This window comes from Macrotis lagotis, chromosome 1, assembly GCF_037893015.1.
Source record: "Macrotis lagotis isolate mMagLag1 chromosome 1, bilby.v1.9.chrom.fasta, whole genome shotgun sequence".
NCBI classification, from domain to species: domain Eukaryota; kingdom Metazoa; phylum Chordata; class Mammalia; order Peramelemorphia; family Peramelidae; genus Macrotis; species Macrotis lagotis.
Window position 1 is genome coordinate 637,256,415 of NC_133658.1, and position 20,942 is coordinate 637,277,356.

At 33.9% G+C, this 20,942-nt stretch overlaps 1 pseudogene; it reads left to right on the plus strand.

Annotated features, from left to right (window-relative positions):
• The first annotated feature begins 10,095 nt into the window (after positions 1 to 10,095).
• On the plus strand, positions 10,096 to 11,339 carry LOC141505874 (intraflagellar transport protein 52 homolog pseudogene; annotated as a pseudogene).
• Positions 11,340 to 20,942: the final 9,603 nt, after the last annotated feature.

A 20,942-nucleotide genomic window follows, 5' to 3' on the forward strand; every position in this document is an offset into this window, starting at 1 on the left:
AGTAATATATTACACCTTTCAAGTGTCTACATATAAATATTCTCTGATTTATGATAAATTACAATTTGTTTCTTTATGCCACAATTAACATAACAGCATATGCATCCTTAAACTATAAGCCAGTTTAGATCTCTGATGAAAGGGTAGTGTTTGTAGAATCATATTGGAAACAGAGAGGGTGAATCACCATTGTCTATCTACTTTAAAAAAATTTTTCTGACTGAATTTTATCACATTTCATTGGATTCTAATTTGCTTTTACTAGAACATTTTCAATAGTGATACAAATAATTTAAAAACAAGTCATTACTGTTTGTCTGAACATTTCACAAACATGGTCATGAAATCTTGTTTATAGCATGAACAAATTTTTATCATAAAATGTACAAATTCTAAGAACTTAATAAATAAATCAGTTATGATTATAATTGTGACTCTCCATAGATCAAATTGCAATCAATGGTCCTAATCCTTTTGCTAATATATTTCTTGCCTAGAATTCATTTTTACATGTGTTAATCATGACCTCATGTTCTTGTCTATCTAGTCTGCTATGCAAAGAGTGAATGAATTTACACCCTGTTACTTATTCATGAATGAATTGTGCCCCTGAATTTTAACATGTTCCTCCTAAAACTATTAGCTGTATATCTGCTTTATGGGATGTTCCTACATAAGCTAGTAGTTCATCAATTTGGTGTCCATACATTTCTTTGAAAGCTATATTATAATTAGAGTTTAGGTTAATACTATTCAGTAACCATAAAACAGACATAAAATAATTATAACTCATTTAGTGAAATTAGAAAAAGAGCAATTATTAGACTCCCATTGTGAAGCTTTGCTGTGAGGGATGGATAATCTATCTGCAAGATGTACTTTAAGAACACCATTTTGGAAGAAATAAACTAGATAGATTACTCTTTTGTTTTGTGAATTTGGGGCAGAGGAAATGTAGAGAGAAGAAAACTTTGACAGATACTGCAAGTTTCTTGAACTTTTCCCAGTGTGTGTAAGTTTGCAAGCCCAAGGTATACTTTGGATTAATTTAATGGCTAAAGGACTTAGGGTTGTGCTATTTCTTAGCTAATATAAGTCTGTATAAAGATGTTACTTTTAAATTATCAGCGATTGAAAGTTAAAAGTTTCAGATAAATTCATACATAATTTTTTGAGTGTTTCAGACTCCTACACAGCAAACACAGACACAGACACACAGACACACATATAGACACACACACACACACACACACACACACACACACACACACACACACACAGCACTTTGAGGTTTTTCCAGTTCTTATGCTTAAACTCCAGGAAGAGAATGTTGAATCCCATAATACTCTTCTTTGGTTAATCTATATTGGGAAAGTCTCACTGGCTGTAGCTAAAGCAATCTCTTGGTATGATTTCCTTCTGATCCAAAGATAAAAAAGATGAAAAGTAAGAGTAAAGAAAATTGAAGAAAAATAGCATTTCCTATTCTTCATATTCTTAGAATTAATGCATTTAAATAGTTTTACTTTATTAAATAGACTTCAATATAGAAAAATAAAAAAAAAAAAACAAACCCTTAGGAAACAAGCCAGACAGAACCAGGACATCTGTACATTTGATTTTCTCCAACTGTTGCTGAGAAGAATGTCTGTGGCATGAATTCTTACTTCTAGAATTGGTGAAACTGCAACCGAGTGGATAAGAGGACCTAGTGACTTTTATAACTGCTTCCCAGGGAATTGGGGTGGGGGCCCTAGGGAGAATGGAATTGGGCTATATAGATGAAATGATTTGAGAAGAGGCTAGGAAAGAAATAAAAATGGAAGTCTGTCCAGTTTTTTGCTTGTTAAATATGAGGACCTGTTAATACTTGCCGTATGTTACAATTCTAGTCTTAAGTCCACAGAATAAGGCATAATGAAGCAAAAGTTAAATTTAGAAATGCATCTCAGTAGGAAAAAAGAGCTAAAGGGTTAGAATATGCAGTGCCAAAAGCTAATCAGTAAACTTAAGGATGCTATGTTCAAAAAACAGTTAGTACTAAATTTACTTTAAAGGAACGTGCAACTTCTACTCTGTTTCTTGTTAAACAAAAGCAAAGACAAGCTCAGAGAGTGGTTACTTCTGACAGTCATGAACAAACACACACACAAAAAAAAGAAGACCATCCTCCTGGGAGTGTTTTCTGTCACTTAAACTGTTTACATATTTTTCTATTTTTATCAATTTTTTTTCTCTTTGGGACCACCAGGGATCTCTGTGTTAGCTTAGGGTCACTAGGGCTATGTCCAGTGCCAGACAGATTTTGCCACAGTCAGGTTTTTATGATGACAGAATGAAATTTCCAGAATGCCCTGGTGAATTACGTGACAATTGTTAAGATTGTCATTTAAGGCAGATAAAAGGCAAACCATTGATTGCTTTCAACACTCACCACCTTTGAGTTTTAAAGGGTTCATAATGCTTTTGTGTTTCTATCCCAAAATAACCTTACAAAAAGAGTAAAAATATAGGAGATATTATTCACAGTGATGTGAAAGAATGTTAGGCGTCATCATTTACATTGAGCCAAAAGGAATTAACAGTTTTAAGATGAGCTCAGTCTTGCTCGACAAGTAAGGGGAATTAATTGGAAAAAAATGCAAAATTAAAAGCAAATGATGAATTTGGCTAATTTTTCCCCTTTCCAATGTTCCAGTATGTTCCTCTGACCATACTCCAGGAACACTGCTTGAACCAACAGCTGTGAATTATAGGCTTCCAGTAATATACGGAGAACTTTAAAAAAAAATCAGCTGATGAACAGTTGCATCAAAGATTTAGAGGATTCATTCCAGTTTTTAATAATCCCATGTGGTTTTAAAATATTTTAATATTTTCTCTCAACATGTTTCCTACTATACATCTGTGAAATAAGGGCATATAACTAGTACAGGGAAACAAAGAGTTTGGGTTTGGTTTTCTGTTCCTTTCTTACTTTTAAATACAAGCACCTTCCTAACAGGTAAGAATTTAATAACAGACTAATTCACACCTCATTAAAATCTCTATAGTTTATTAATCCGATATAACACAAATCAATTTATTCATACAAAACAAATTGAACTATTCAACAGAATTGACAAGTAATCCAGACCTGAATTGCTTAATCAATCCAGTCAAATTGGTCAGCCTGATAGTATTTGTAGAGATAGCTGATAGAATGGGGAAATGCATTGCCTTGGAATACTGTGATGTTTTCTCTGAATACATTTTCTATTACACACAGTGAAATACTTCATACATTGGAGGGGAATGGATTACTGCTGCTATATTTTTCCAATATTTTGAATTTTTCTTTTTTTTGGAGAAAAGTAAGAGGACTGATACTGGCAACACTACTTTGATCTACTAAGCACTCAATGATTATTACCTAAATATGCATCCTCAAAACTTCAAAAACAACTAGAGAGGTGTGTCCTTAGGGCTTTATATTCTCTTTTGTATGCTTTTAAAAATTTATGTGAAACAATTCTTGACAAAAGTCAATCTAAATCATAAAAAAATAAGCCTTTAACAAATAAATTTAACAAAATTTAGAAGGGATTATCCCTGATATAGGTGCATTCAGGTTATAGACACAGGTTCTATCATATTATACAGCATTGTATGATATTGATAAAGGAGCTCAAGGGAAATTCTGAAATGTACAAAGATGTTGATACTTTTTATATCTAATTAAGAAAGCTAATATACACTGATCAGCTCTCATAAATCACATGCAATTTAAATAATGTCAATTTAATGCTTAAAATGTAGACTTTGGCATAGGAATTTAGAAACCTAAAATTAACTTTAAATATAAAGAAATTGGAATCTTGTTGAAATTATGATTAATTTTTACCCTCATAAATAGTATAGATGTATGGATAGATATAAGAACAGACTTATATTAAAAGATTTACTAAATGAATTGAATTTTAAAAGATTTTTAATGCAATTTTAATTTTATTTATGTACTTTATGTATGTACACACACACATATGTGTGTGTGTGTGTGTGTGTGTATACATATACTTGCATTGAAGCATACATATGCATTAAAATGAACAATCAAAATTACCTGTCAGAGGAGGCCACAAAATAGATGCCATAACAATAGCCAACAATAGAACTACCTAATGTATTGATTTTTCTAATATAAAATATGAAAAAGAAAGGTAGAAAAACAGCTTCAATTTATTTAGTTTTTCAGAAATGTTATTTTTGGTCTTGGGTTAGCATATAATATTTTAGCATGAAATAATATTTTAGTCATGAATAAATAAAAAACTAACCAAATATCTTTTCACTGGGATTATAATTTGATAACATAAACATTCTTTCATCTGTGTCCCTCTATTTCCAAACCTTTTCAATCTTAAAGTGATCTTGTTAGTTCTTTTAATTAACTCATTTAGTAACTATACTTGTGTCTTTTCTTTAAACCTCACAATAGTGTGCCACTGATCTTAAGATTTAAAACAGACACTCCACCTGAGACCTGAGTAAAGATTTTTTTTTTGAACCTGTGCTCCTATACTCTAGGAACTCTTTAGGAAATTAAGTCATTGCCTTAGAAAATTTAAATCTGTGCTTAGTTGAAACCCAATTATGCATCCAAGTCTCTTGTTTTTCTCTTCTCTCTTAACTAGAACCCCATAAAGAGGGTATAGTTTTTAGACAACTTAATAATTCAAATTGAAATGTGATATATCAAGTACTGAATCCCAGATTACCTTGAGATATAGACAAGTAATTATATTCTCATCACTCAACATTATAATGATGCACATGAAATAAATAAAAAATATCAAAGTAATATGAAGAAACGCTTTCACAAGAATCCATGGCATGGGAATGTACAAATCTTGATGATATATTAAAATAATTTTCTAGTGAAAATTAGCCTAATAAGAAACCACCACCAACAAAATTCTCTATAATCAGAATTTTCTTAGAAACCTGAAAGGAACCTGAAAGCTTCTTGATGTCATTATGTATATTTAAATTATTATAAAATCTATTATTAGTTTAGGGCAATACTTCATTATGCTGAAGTCTGTCAAACCCTTTATTTTTAATTTTAGTATATTTAAATGTTCTCAATGGAGTTAAAAAATAAATTTGGTGGCTAGAAAAAAATCAGGCATCTCTCTGATTTTATTTTGATAGGTTCATTGGTCAACCAGTATGGGCTCCCTCTTTCTTTTTTTACACAGAGTATTATTTTAATGCCATTGTTTTTAAGATCATAATTCTGATGATACAAACAAAAATAAAAAATCATTCCTCCCCAAGCTCCACTCCAACTTTAGTATTAGAAATATATTTGTTCTGGCATCCATCTTCTGTCTAAAATCTCTCTCGATATTCTTTACAACAGTAAACTAGGACAGAAGTGTGTAACAGAAGGAGTTTGAGCAAAAAAGACAAGACATCTGTCTTTCTGAAGTGGGACGAAGAGCCTAGAAGGGGAAGTGAAGCAAGAAGAATGATTCCTAATGCAGGCAACACAAAGCAGGAGGCTTCTGCAGGGATGACAGCAGTTTGCAAAGGAATGGAGGATGCTATTGGGAGATAAATTGTATTTAAGGGAAAGGGTGAGAAGAAATAATGTGGAAGGGAGGAAATAAAAGATAAGGGAATTTTAGACTACTGGTGAATATATTTGAAGTTGAAAAAGAAATAATCTTAATTTTAGGGAAATTCCCATCGACTATTCAATTCGTTGTTTATAAAATGAATTTCTCTTTTCATATATGAAAATACAACTGAACTTAGAAATCACATAAGCATATGATTATCTTTCCTATACTCAAACACATAAAAAGAGTTTAAGGAGTTATGTTTCTAATAAACTTTAAATGTTTAAATAAAACTTTATGTTAATTATGATCTTTTGAAAATGTAGGTCAAGTGAAGTTCTTTTGAAGATATCGAATGAAAAAGTTAGAAGGCACCTGAGGATTATATGATCTATTCTACCACATTTGACAGATAACAAAATCAAGATTCTCTTTCATTAGAAGGTGAACTCCTTGAGGGCAAGAATTATTTGTTTGTTTATTTATTTGTTTGTGTTTTTATCCTGATAAGTGCCCAGCACATAGCAAACACTTAGTAAATATTTCTTGACTGCTTGACAGAGAGATTTAATGACATGATAGAAATCAGACAGTGAGTTACAGGCAGGGAGGGTTTGGACTAGAATCCAGTTCTGTGGACTCTCTCCCCAGTGTTCTTTTCAGGACACCATACTGCCTTTCATGGTACGAGTTAGACTTTGAAAAGGCACCAGGCAGAAGTTTTAACATCTCACATAAAAATGACATTGATTGCAGAGGTTTTCAGATAGTTTAAGTATCAGGACTCCTGATTCAACTTTCATCCAATCAAGCAAAAGTTATTTGCTAAAATTATGACTTTACAAAAATTTGAATCAAGGAAACTGCTCTAGAGATCATTGAATTTTAGGGTTTGAAGAACCTGAGGTTTGAAGAACCTAGTCCAATATCATTTTATACATGAAACTGAGACTCATTTTTGGCATTTGTTCCTTAATACCTTGGTTAAGATGACACAGTAATTCAATTAATTTCTGAAAGTCATGTAACAATTTGAATTGCAATAAAAGTATACCTTCCCATGTGTTATTATTTTCCAAGAAAGAACAGGTTTTTAGTTTCCCTTTTCCTTAAAAACATTTAAATTAGATGTAAGACTTAGTGACTTTAAAAATTCTGACCACAAATACATTGAATATTCATTGAGATTTTGAGTACCATGAAAATTGAATCTGTTTTTTTACTTATGATTTCTGAAGATTAAAATGCCCCCCCAAAAGCAACTCACTCCAGAGTCTCAGAAATAAATTTAGATTAAAAAGGTCAGTTCATCCTGTCCTAAATATATAACTATTTTTAGAAGAGTAAAAGGGAAGAGTGATGCATTGGCAGTCAAAGGTGTCTCTTGTCTTCCTTGTGAAAGATAAATCACTGGAATGTGTGTTTCCCAATCCCACCCCCTGGAAAAAAAATTATGGTGTTTTGCATAAACCTAAGCTTGATGTAATTTGATGCAATGGATAGCTCTGCTGTGTCAAGAACACATTAATCAGCTTATTAGAGAGTTAGGATTGTACTTCAACTTCCAACATTATTCAAATTTTCCTTGACTATATCTGCACCACTTGGTCCAATCTGTATTATCTCTTACCTTTTGGCTGTTAACATTGATAGCATTTCTTTTTATTGGACTCTTGGTGCTCACTGATGTTTTATGCATAATGATGCTCAGATTTAATTGAGCTGTAAGTTTCAGTTTAATTATGAGACTCTGTGATACCTTCAGCACTTTTTCCTTCTATGATTACTATAACTATTTCTCTATAACCCCTTTAAAATCCTTCATCTATTAAACCCTTAGTAGACAGGCCATTTTTAGGAGAAAGACTAATTAGACCACTGCAATTATCTTAATGTATCTTCAGTATTTTTTAAACCATTTCTGAAATGTACCTTGTGGAATATTCCAAGCACTTGCATTTAATAGTCTAGTTCTTTAATGGATGTCTTTAGTTTAGAAATCACAGAATTTATTTCGCCATAAAAAAAGTGTTCCCTCAGATATATTTTTTGTTTATTTTGTCTTTATATTTTTTGTGTTGTTCATTAAATATTGCCTGGCACTTCTACCGGCTACTATCTCAGTGTGGTGGCTATTTTAATGAGTTAAGAGATGATTAATTTGGGGAAAAAATAACTAATCAAATTGGGATCCCACTGGGCAACATTTTGGAAAAACCAATCATCTACACAGGTAAATTCCCCTATTGACAACTCTCCAGGGTTTTTACGTTTATATTAATGTTTTCCTTCAAATATTCCCAAAACAAAACAAAATTGTTCTTTTTCTATTGGAGATTGAAGTGTAACTTTTAATCTAGGAGTATAAACTGAGAATCAGATTTTAGGGGAAAAAAATCTACATTCTACCAAACTTAAAGTAGAAAATGGTCTCTCCATCTTGTTCATACTCCTTTAACTCTCAATAGTTCCTCTGTAGTAGCTCTGTGGACAGTATTCACTCTTCATACCTAACTCACTGCCCTTGAACATTCTATCAAAAATATACTCTCCCCAGAGAAAGGGATCATGTCACTGCCTTCCTTGTATTATTTGTAGTTCCCAGAACACTGATTTAAGAGTCTTCAATTAAAATATGTTGGATTAAATTTCATTAAATTAAAGCTATCAACCTCTATTGCACAAATATTTGTACTAGTTGTACTAAAAGTCAAATGACATGAATTGAGATATTCGGGGCCAATCAGACCCTTTTTCCTTGCTGTCATGATCACTGATTGCTCATGCTGTTTCTGAGATTTCAAATGGAGTTAGTACTTGCCAGGGAATGATCCATCTGTCAAAAGGCAAGGATCCCAGCTCTAACATAATTGCAAACAGGGAACCCCTACTTCCTATATACAAGGACCACTCTTCATGGTGTTTCAGCACACTTATAGTTAGTATGGTACTCTGATCAAGGTCTGAAAATATATATTTAGTATACTTGGCATATTTCAGGCACAAGACAAATTTGGGGGTGTATTTTAGTTCACAAAGCATCTGCAGTCAACCACATAACTACAAAGTGTTGGCCAAGATTTATTCTGTAATTAGAATCACAGAATTTAGATTGGAAGAGATTATAAAGATTATTTAGTCCAACTTCTAGTTTTAAAGATGTAGAAACTTTGGAGACAATTTGTTATAGAAGATTGTTGCTGAAATCAGAAGTCTGAGGTTCATAATTTCCTTTATTATCTGTGTCCTTACTCCTAATATAACCTTGACCAACTAACTTAAACATTATTGACCTCATTTTTCTCTCCTCTAGGCTTGGACTAGATGGCCACTGTGTGTGTCCTTTTGGTTGTAGATCTCTGCTCCCTTCCTGATTAATGAATTATACAAGATCACACAGTCACTTAGTCTTGGAGCTGGGACAAAAATCTAGGCTTTTGAATTTCAGTATAAATTCACTTAGGATTAATAGAAACATTTGTGCCATAATTATCTTACAATTTTAACAGAGTACTGTATATTTTGATATTTTTACTTTTTATTATTATGATAAGCATGTCAATCAGAAAATATTTATTAAGCATCTACCTATATGTATTAAATAGCTCTGGATTGTTGAAAGGTCTGCCAGATGAATAAAGCTATTATCATACTCTGCCCAACTATATAGTTGCCCAACTATAAATACTTTTAATATAATATCAGAAGAGTACTTTCTGGTTGAGGATAAACCTTGCGAAGGACTGAGAGAGCCTAGAAAAAGCATCACTAATGAAGTTAATAATTATTTTACCATAAATACCCATGAAATAAATGAAATACAAAATTTGCTCATATAAAAATGACAGCTTTTAGATTATATACAAATACAAATTTAACTTTTTGCTACCCTGTGCCCCATATAGCTTAATATGCTATTGAAAGTCCTGAGCTATATCCATGTTGATATTTTTGCTATAAATGAAGTTAACTTTATGAAAATATGGCTCAGGGATTTTCGTAATGTAAGTACATAACAAGTCAACTGTTGATTTAATCATTTACCAAAAGGTACCATGAAATATAATTTCCATGAATTTCAGTCATCTCACCTTGTGGTACTCATAAAACATATAAACACACAGACATAATTGTTGATGATGATGAAGTATAGCAATTCTTTGGAAAATTAATTCAGCAAGTTTCTGTAAATGTAGTCAGGAACAACCTTGATGCTCACTGAATTTATTGTTGCTGTTCATTCTTCATTCTCAAAAATGGAACAGTATTATTTATAAAATGAGCACAAGGAAGTTTAGTGAAAAAGTATTGAAAAACATAAGTCAAATCCTCTTAGACAACCCCACATTCCTCATTAATACCATTTTTAAAGACTTGGTACCTCTAGGTGCTCCTGGATGTGCACACCATTGCAAGGCAGAACTGAGGCAGCAGTAAAGGGGTAGAGGCAGAGACTCTGCCTTCAGTGATATCTGGAGGATATGGAGCAATGGTGGTCAATGGGCCTTAGGTAACTATGGAGAAAAATCTTCAAAAAGGTATTCTTTATAATGCATCAAAAAAATGAAATATTTACCACCAACAATGACTATAAGTCCATAGTGTAAAAGATGAAATCATTTCAGAGGAACTCATTGGGTTGAAATTGTGAATCATAGCAGCACCAAAGGAAAAAAAATATTTAGCTGCTGAGTCAAACTGCTGATTGGAATATAAAATTTAGTAAGAAAAAGAGAAGATAGTTTATCCAAATTTTACACCAATTATAACTTTCTACTACAAGAGTATGGAATCATGGTTACCAATGATGCTGTGTTGAGAAAGGTATATTACAAATATTTCCATCCTGAAGAAACTTTGATATGCAATGGGGTCTTGAATAGGGAAATAAGCAAGCTGCAGGAAAAGTTGCACCTGGAATAATTGATTAGAAAAGCAATGGCAACAATGTCCAAGCTCTCGCCTTTGTATATCAATTTGGTGTGATGAAATTAGCAGTTCTTGTTCTATCAACTGGGACTGCTGCTCTCCACTTAACAGACAGATTCTGGCTTTCTACCCCTCTAAGAACTAAAGTGGAAAGTTGGCAGTGCAAGGTTCTTGCCACATGTTTAGTGACCTGGATTTGGATAAAGAATAAAACAGCAAAAGCATGAATGGAGTTTTCCAGTGGTTCACCACAACATTTAAACCAAATTTATGTAGAAGAGATTTCTGATTATACCATGTTTCCAGACACTGCTCTATTAGAGTAAAGGAATGTCTCTTCAAGAGAATGAGAACCCAGTGGTTTCATGACTCCTACATCCATTTACCATCTAGATTCTACTTCCTTATCAAAAGTTATCAAAGCGTATGAAGAGCTAAATGTGTATCATGAACTTCTCCAATGCATATAGCTTCAATTTGAGACTCTACTACCCTATCCTTCAACCAGTAACTTTTTCCTCCCAGTTTCAGAGAATTACCATCACTTCCCTTGGAATTGTTTGAATGAATGTTTGGATGAAAATTTCTCTTTGGAGAAAAGCATGGATTGCTCAAATTACCATAAATGTACTGAAGAGAACCTGGAATTCTATGTCAGAATTCTGGTCACATTCTTAGAATGACTAGTAAAGTACAAAAGAAACAACATATTATGGAACACATTCTTCCAAGTTTAAGAAACTGAATAGGGAGCATGATATTGAAAGAAGTGAAGCTACGTTTCACAGCAGTTATGGAGTATAGTGTCTCTTACAAGGTCGTAAGAAAGGGAAATACTACAACTAAAATGTTGTCTGATCACTCATTGTAAATTCTTTTCTTTTTTTATTAGTCTTTTATTTTTTCCCAGTTTTACATACATACATATATATATATATATATATATAAACAATTTTAAAATTCATTTTTAAAACTTGAGTTTCAAATTTTCTCCTCTGTTCCAACCCAATTTGAGCAAGCAAACCTCAACAGTTGTTATTTTTGTTTTCTATCGTGTTAACCATTTTTCCAATCAATAGTGAGTTAGAAAATGTTTTCATTTGGCTGTAGATATCTTTGATTATGTCATCTGAAAACTATTTACATATTTTGGTCATTGATAATTTGAAAATGACTCATTTTTATAAATTTGATTCAGTTCTTATGTTTGAAAAATGATGACTTTTCAGAGAAACTTGCATCAAAATTTTTTATAATAGCTACTATTGCTAACTGTATTTACCTACATCATTCCCCCCCATTTATTCTATTCTCTCCCCTTTTACCCCCTTAAAAGTGTCTTGCTTCTGATTACTCCTCTCTCCAATCTACCCTCCCCAGGCTTTCATCCCACTCTTTTGTTATCAACTTCCCCACCTTTTTTCATGTATGCTAACATAGATTTCTATATCCATTTAAGTGGGTAGGTTATTCCTGACTCAATTATAATGAGAAGAATCACTCACTCCTCTCACATTCCCAGCTTCCCCTCCATTCTTAAAGTGTTTTCTTGCCCCTTTTATGTGAAATAATTTACAATCTCCCATTCTATCTCTCTTTTCCTTTTGCCTTATACATTCTTTTCACATCCCTTAATTTAATTTATTTTAATTTGGGGATTATTTATTCATATTCAACTCACTCTGATCCTTTTCTATATCTATATCTATATCATCTATATCTATATCTATATCTATATCTATATCTATATCTATATCTATATCTATATCATCTATATTTATATCTATATCTATATCATCTATATCATCTATATCTAATCTCTATATATATGCCTTCTTACTGTCCTAATAAAGAGAAAGTTCTTATCAGTTACCAATATCATTTTCCCATGTAGGGATGCAGTTTAATCTTATTAACTCCCTTGTGATTTCCCTTTCCTGTTTACCTTTTTATACTTCCCTTAAATTTTGTATTTGAAAATCAAATTTTCTATTCATCGGTGGTCCAAGAATGCTTGGAAGTCCTCTATTTCACTGAATTTCTTTTTTTTTTTCCTCTAAAGGATTAGACTCAGTTTTGTTGGGTAGATGATTCTTGGTTGTAATACTTGCTCCTTTGCCCATTGACAGATCGTATTCCAAGTCCTCCTCTCCTTTAGAGTACAAGCTGCTATATCTTGTTTTATCCTGACTTGGCTCCACCATACTTGATTTTTTTTCATTTTGGTTGCTTGTGACATTTTATCCTTAATCTGGAAGCTCTGGAATTTGGCTATGATATTCTTGGGAATTTTCATTTTGGGATCTCTTTCAGAAGATGATTGGTGGATTTTTTCAATTTGTATTTTATCCTCTGATTCTAGAATATCAGGGCTATTTTCCTTAATACCTAGAAAAATATATCCAGACTTTTTTTTTTTATCATGGCATTTTAGGTATTTGAATAATTTTAAAATTATCTCTCCTGGATCTATTTTTCAGAGCAATTGTTTTTCTAGTGAAATAGTACACATCTTTTTTATTCATTCTTTTGGCTTTGTTCTATTTTTTCTTAATTTCTCATAAAGTCATTATCTTTCATTTGCTAAATTCTAGTTTTAAAGGAATTATTTTCTTCAGTGAGTTTTTGTGACTTTTTTTTTCATTTGACTAATTCTGCCTTCTAGGACATTCTTCTCCTCACTGGATTTTTGTACCTGGTTTACCTTTTGGCTTAGTTATTTTTAAGATATTATTTTCTTAGTATTTTGGTGGGAGAGGTCTCCTTTACCAAGTTGTTGATTCATTGTTCATGATTTTCTTGCATCACTCTCATTTCTATACCCCATTGGGACCAATTCAATTTTTCTTGGAGGTTTGGATGTAGGACCTTTGACTTTGTCATCTTTAAGGATGTGTCTTAATCCTCCTTGTCATCATAATATCTATCTTTGAGCAGATTATTTTTCTATTGTTTGCTCATTTTTCCCAATCTATAACTTGACTTTTAACTCTTTGGTAAAATAGGACTTGCTTCCATGGAGGAGGGTACACTGTTCCAACTTGCTGAAGCTTTATTTAGCTCTTTCTAGAGATACTACTAGGAACCTGCAAGACTTCAGTTCTTCCCATGTGGTATGATCTAAGGAAAGGTAGTTACTACTCTCCTGGCCTATGCTCTGATCTGTGAGTGACCACAAGCTCTCTTTTCTGCTTTATTAAGTGTAAGGAGGATCCAAGCTTCTCTTTAGTCACAAACTCTCATGGGCTGGAGTTCCTCCTTGCCCTGGGACTGCCTTCCAGGACTGTGACCTCCTGATCACAAGATCTGAGAATAGGCAAAACATCCATGTCCTGCTCAGTGAAAGACTCCTTAGACTCCTTAGATCTTCTTTTGTTAGTATGACTTTCTTTCCATCTGTGGAAAACTCTGAAAGCAGCTGATTCAGTGGCTCCCAAAGACTGTTCCTAGATTGCTGGGGTTGGGTCTGTGCTGGGGCTGCCTGTTCTGTACTGTGCTGCACTCTCACTTAGGTGAGAGAGACCTTTCCTACTGACCTCCTAAGTTGTGTTTGGCATTTGAGGGCTGAAGAGGTCTAGAAACCATCATTGGTTCTGATTCAGTTGCTCCAAGTCCTGTTCTTATTTATAGTGCAGCTTGTGATGGACTATGCTCCTCTCTTACAATGGTGAAACAGACTTTTTTGCCAACCTTCTAAATTTTCTTTGGCTGGAAAATTGTTTCATTAAATCTTTTTGTGGGTTCTGAAAGTCAAGAATTTGTTTAGAGTCATTATTTAAAGGTATTTGAAGGAGTGTGGGGAGAGCTCAGGCAAATCCAAGCTATCTTGGCTATCTTCTCTGTAAACTCTGTTTTTCCATATATTTGAAACATTGGTTTTCCACTATGAGCCATGCACATTTATATTGTAAATAGGTATAATTTAAAGAATCTACATATCATTTGTAGTGATTATGCAGATATATTATGAGGACAGATAACTATCAAAATCAAGAAAAATGTGCCAAAATCTTTTTTTTAAATGAAATTTTACATTTGTGATATGAGAAATATTCTTTCATTAAAATGTTGTCTTTCAATTCCAGTACTGTCTTTAGTCTTATGAAATGTGGAATAATCTGCTTCAGTTTTTCTGTGATCATTTTTTACAACTTTTCTTTCTACCTAATAAGTAATAAATGCTATAGAAAATAAGCTAATTAGGGGCGGCTAGGTGGCACAGGGGATAAAGCACCAGCCCTGGAGTCAGGAGTACCCAGATTCAAATCTGGTCTCGAACATTTAATAACTACCTAGCTGTGTGGCCTTGGGCAAGCCACTTAACCCCACTGCCTTGTAAAAACCTTAAAAAATAATAATATAATTAGCAGGATCTACTTAAAACAATGGATCAAAAATAGAAATTTACAGGCTCATAGATATGTGAAATCCAGCTCCACTCTACTCTTTATTCAGGTATCTTTAAAAGTCTTTGGGAAATCACAAAAGTGGAGGTATCTTATGTAACATTTCCCTTAAGATTTCATCTCTGAATACTTTACTTCATAGACCTTTACGTACAAGAAAAGAAATAATCATTTGCTTTATGTTGACAATAAAAAGAATAAAGTTGGAAGGTACTGGATAGGTTAAACTGAGTATATTTGATTGGACAGGAAATATCCATTTCTCAACAAGAGAAATTTCAGAATTAATTGTCAGTGTAGTCAGTAATAAACTGAAGTCTATAACAAATTTGAAGAAATAGCAATAATAGCAACACCAAAGATGACAGAAAATAATTCCAAAGAACATGGGCTATAAACATATTGGAGAGAACCTTGATGAAAACATGTGCAAGAACCCTCTCCCAGGGTTCCCTCCATCTCTTCTCCACTTGGTTCCAATCCCACCCTACTTTGAAGGGTTTTACCTTTCTGTGGTCGGACAAGCTCAGATGATGGGATGTGGGGGCATTTAAGTCAATAGTCATCACCCACAAAACAAGAAACTCCAGTCTAGGCTTTTCTATCCAGTCTAAGAACGAGGTCACAACTTAGCAAACTATCAATAAATGTGCTTTTAATTTAATTTGATTTTTTGCTCATCTTTAAGTCCAAAAATCTCCCTAAATCAGAAAGAAATGTCAATGCATTTACTCTTACTACCTTTCTTCCTTCTTCCTTTCCTGCCTTTTCTCTTACTATGCCCAAAGGAATATAAATTTTCATCCCAAAATTTCTCAAGATATCTTGGGGTTTAAAGATTAGATTTTTAAGGACCATAACTTAAACCCAAATCACTGTGGCTCTCATAGATTGAACAAGAATATGTCAAGCTTCTCTTGGTCATTGTTTGGGGCCTTAAGTCTCAGTGAATGCAAATAACAATTATTTATATTTTGTCCCAAAACCCTAAGGGTCTTCCCCTCCCAGAAAGAAACCATTTTATATTTCATTTATTAGGAAACCTTAATGACTGAATTGGGAGAATCTCAATCAGAGAAATTGAAAATACCTTAGTATAAAAATACACTGAATCCAGATCATTTCTAATTGAAGCAGGGGACAAAGAGAAAAGCTGTAATCTTTTTGTACTGAAAACAAAACTTGTTTTGTTTTTTTTTTCACTTCAGTTAAAATGTTCTCCATATTGGCTTTTGTAAACCCCATTTGGCAGTAAATTCTATGTTTTTAATCCTAACCCACTCTAGATTGAACAATAGACAGCCATGGGGCAGTTAAGTGGGGCAGTTAGATGACACAGTGGATAGAACACTGGAGTCAGGAGGACCTGAGATCAAATCCAGCCATAGGCCCTTAAAAATTATCTAGCTGTATGACCTTGGGCAATCCCATTGCCTTGAAAAAAACAAAACAAAACAAACAAACAAAAATATACTTCCTAGTGCCTGAACTTGATTTTACCCTGGGGACAGGCACAGCAGACCACTCAGGCATCAGTAAGTGCTATTTTTAAAAAAAGGTGTTAATTAAGCCTGCCCCAGGAGTGTGTGTAGTGGAATGTGTCCACCAGGTATTAACCACTCTGTAAATACTGCAGAAGTGTATTTAAAGAGGGCCAGTCCTATGGTCCTCCTTTTTTCTCCTACATGATTCAGGTGGGCAAGAGATTCCCCAGTTTCTTTTTTCCTTTTTCCATGTTGGATCCACGTAATCCCAATTCCATGTCACTGGATCCATGTTGATCTAAGACCAGTCACCATCTTCTGGTTGCTTCCCTTTCCCTTCCTTTTCCCCTTTCTTAACTGTCTTTACTGTTCTTCCCCAACTGTCTCTTCTCTGCTTAATCTTTCTTCTTAAAAATTTGATTTCTTTAACCTAACTTGTGCCTTACTCTCTTCTTAGTAATCCATTTTCTTTACCTTGCTCCTTGATGAAGTTCATCCTTCATTCTTGAAGGGGGAGGTGATTTCATTGTTGGAGTAGTTCTGTATTTTCCCTATTGAGAAGTAGTAACAACACAGAGTGATAGAGAAATTAGATTAAAGAAAACCACCTGAGTTGCAAATTTAATCCTCAGAGTACAACTGTAAAATCAAGCAGTAGTGTGAAAGTTAAAAGAGGCAGAGCCTGGGCCAGAATCTCCTTAAATGTACCCTCAGGGTCCACAGGAAGAGGTGGTGACCTGGGTGTTGCCCAAGTCCTACAATGGAGCATTTGCCTTTTGGGGAGGAATCAAAGGATAGGATTCTGGCCTGGGTGGTCTCAAGATGATGTTTCAGTACCTGCTTAATCTAGTTTGCCTTATCTATGAGTACATATTCAAAGGCAGACTGACTGGAAGTCCAGATGGAGTGTTTTAACAGAGTGATAGAGGAAGACTGATGTTTTTTAACAGTGCAAACAAAAGATTTACAAAATTTGTTTCCAATTAGTTTCAATGTTCCCTATAGCCAAGATTCTCTGCATCACCATGACAAGCATATGAAATGGATTTGAGTGAGAGGGTGCTGTGTTAAGTCACCAGCCTCACTTTCTCCTCCAGAGTCATCTGGGTCCAGTGGCCAGACATGAGTCTGAATAAATAGCAATGGCCCTGGATACAAGTCAGTAATGTTTAAGAGACTTGTCCAAAGTCACACAATTAGTATGTATTAAATGTGTGAGGCTGGATTTGAACTCCTGTCCTCCTGATTCTAAGGTCAGTATTTTATCTTCTAAGCTACCTTGTTCCTATCTTCTTAAAAACTCATTTTTAACTCATTTTAAAGAACCTAACTTGTATATTACTATCTTCCTAAAAAGTCACTCTCTTTGACCTAACTTGAGCCTTACTATCTTCTTAGAAACTCACCTTCTTGACTTTGTTAAAGAACCAAAAAATGAATCCCCAAATGTACACACTTTCTCTCTCATTAGGAATCAGTGGATTTTGTCTTCATTTATCCTCTCTTTCTGTTTAGCTCATAGCAATACTGAAACTTACTATCTAGTTGTTTTTCTGAAGAACCTAACATGTACTTTCTGTAGTATCTTGTTAACTTTGTGCATGCTGTAAATTAAAATCTAAGCTTTTCTTACCTTCCAGTCAGCTGTCCTTCTTAGATACCCCCCCTCCCCTTCATAACCACTCAGGTAGCACAGTCATTCTGATCCATATATGGTCACTGAAAGAAAGTAAAGCTGGTGACTTTGTGTTGTCTTTCCTCACTTAATTCCAATTCATTTGCAAGTCATTGCATCATCTTCTAGATGCCATGGTCCTCAAGGAAAAAAAAAAAAAGGACAAACTAGACCATAGGTAGGTACTAAACAAATGCTAGGTGTTTCCTCTTTTTAAAACTCACACAGTTGGAATTTTGTTTTATTTGAACTGTACTGCTCAGAGATTTGTCCCTTCTTAGGTAGAAACATCTCTTCATTTTTGGACATATTCTTCATATGAGAGAAGCAGGGTGCTTAGAACCAGTAATAGAACCAAGGAGAAGTTAGCTAGGTGACCATTCACATAATTCATTTTCTAGCAAGCTCTCTAGGGGACAAGAGAAAAGCAAACAGGTACTTTAAATTTGTTAAAAGAGTTTTATAGTCTCTTTTGGACTTCACAATAATCCTATGAGATAGGTACTAATATTATGCTCATTTTATAGATGAGGAAACTGAAGCAAACTGAAGTTAAATGAATTGTCCAGCTGTGCCAGACAGAGCTAGTCAGTGTCTGAGATTATCTTTGAACTTAGGTCTTTCTGACTCCATGGCCAGAGCTCTATTCATGAAATCATTTAGCTGCCTCTACCTAGTCCATACTATATGGGTGGGGAATCGTTTTAATGCCAAGGACCATTAGGGTATTTATAACATCTTTTGCAGACTGTGTTTAGTCGAATATTTAAGTAATTCATGCCTCAAAAGGTGCTAAATTTATTGAATTTCGAGTTCTTCTAATGGTTAACCTGGCAACATCAGATCAATATAGCCCTCTATTGGAGGTTTCCCCCATCCCCGCCATAACTGGTTAAGAAATACTAGGTAATTTTTTTCCCTCTTTAGAGTTGGAACTTTAATATTTTATTTGAACTGAGACTTGCCTCTCAAGTTGCTTAATATTTAAGTAAATTATATATTAAATTAGATTAAATGTAGTAGTTCTTAAATGAATAAATTCCTCCTTGACATGGGTGGCAGGGAAAGATTCTCATTGCTATATCATTGGTAGTATTGTAAACCAACATCTTTTCAGAGAATAATCAAGTATTCATAATGAGAGTTAGAAGAACATTTCTTTTTACAAAATGATACTACTATTAAGATTTTATGAAAGGGAAGCAAAAAAAACCCTTTCCTTACAAAAAAAAAAGTGATACTACTATTAAGATTTTATGAAAGGGAAGCAAAAAAAAAAAACCTTTCTGTACAAAAAAAGTCATAGCATCTTTAAGACTAATAGCCAAAAGAATTTAAACAACCTTTACATCTATGTGGGAACTAGTTGAACATTTAAATGGTGATATATTAAAGCAATGACATATTATTGTACTGCTTAAAATGACATGAGAACAAGGAATTATGGAACCATTTTAAAAACAAGAAGAAAGCAGAATTAATAGAATAATATGACATGGTAACTTCAACAATGTTAACCTAAAACAATAAAACATTTTAAGCATAAAGATGAACTAGAGCTTATATATTTAGAATACTTAGATCTGCAGTTTTTATTTTATAAGGCCCTTTTCAAAGGAATACTTCAAAGTGTATAAAAAATATATATATAGCATCATAAAGGAAACCAAATATATGGAAATAGTTTAAAAATTATTAAATATAATCCATAGCCCCCAGGTTAAGATATCATTGAGGCCTTGAAGAAAAACCTAGAGATTCAGTACAATACTCATTTTAATGTTGATACAAATGAGGTGTGAAGAAATAAAATAATTTATTTTGGAGAATCAGTGTGATGTAATGAAAATAGCTCAGGATTTGGAATCAGACTTTCAATCACAGGCTTTATTACATAATATGTTAAGTACTGGAAATATAATATTTATTTTTTGTACAAATGATGTTTTTCTATACATTACTAAAATATTCTTGTTTAAGAGTAAACATAATAACCCCCCAAATATAGACCCCTATGAGAAGTAAAGAAAAAAATTGAAATTAAAATAATAATGATGGCGCTACGTGGCGCAGTGGACAGAGCACCTGCTCTGGAGTCAGGAACACCTGAGCCCAAATCCTACCCCAGACACTCAACAATCACCCAGCTGACCCTAAGAAAGGTACCCCAACCCCATTGCCCCACAAAAACCAAAAAATAAAAATAAAATAATAATGGTAATAATAATAATAATAATAATAATAATAATAATGATAATAGTGGCAGCTAGGTGCCACAATGGATAGAGCAGCAGCCCTGGAGGCCGGAGCATCCGGGCTCGAATCTGACCTCAGAGATACAGCAACCACCTATCTGTGCGGTCCTGGGCAAGCCATCCCACCCCATTTGCCCTGCAAACCCCCAAAAAATAATAATTGTAAAAAATGTGCTTCAGACTGTGTTTCAACACCATCAACTCTTTCATGGGTGGATCACAGTCTTTATGGTAAGTCCATCACTAAAGCTACTTCCATATTTTGCACTGTTGCCATTGCTGATCACAACTCCCTCCATTCATATTTCCCCACTATCATACACTATATTTTCTCTCTCCTTTTACTCTGTCCCTCCTCTTAAATGTGCTGGAGGATAACTGAGTGGTGCAGCAGACTGATCACTGACCCTGGGGTCAAGAGGCCCCGAGCCCACATACCACCCCTAAAGTCCAGCAACCACCCAGACCTGCTGTCCAGGACAGGCCATCCAATCCCAGACCCTTGCAAGAAACAAAAAAGAAAATGTGCTATATCTGACCACTCTCCTCCATGTTCCACCCTCTCCTCCATCACTCACATCCCCCCC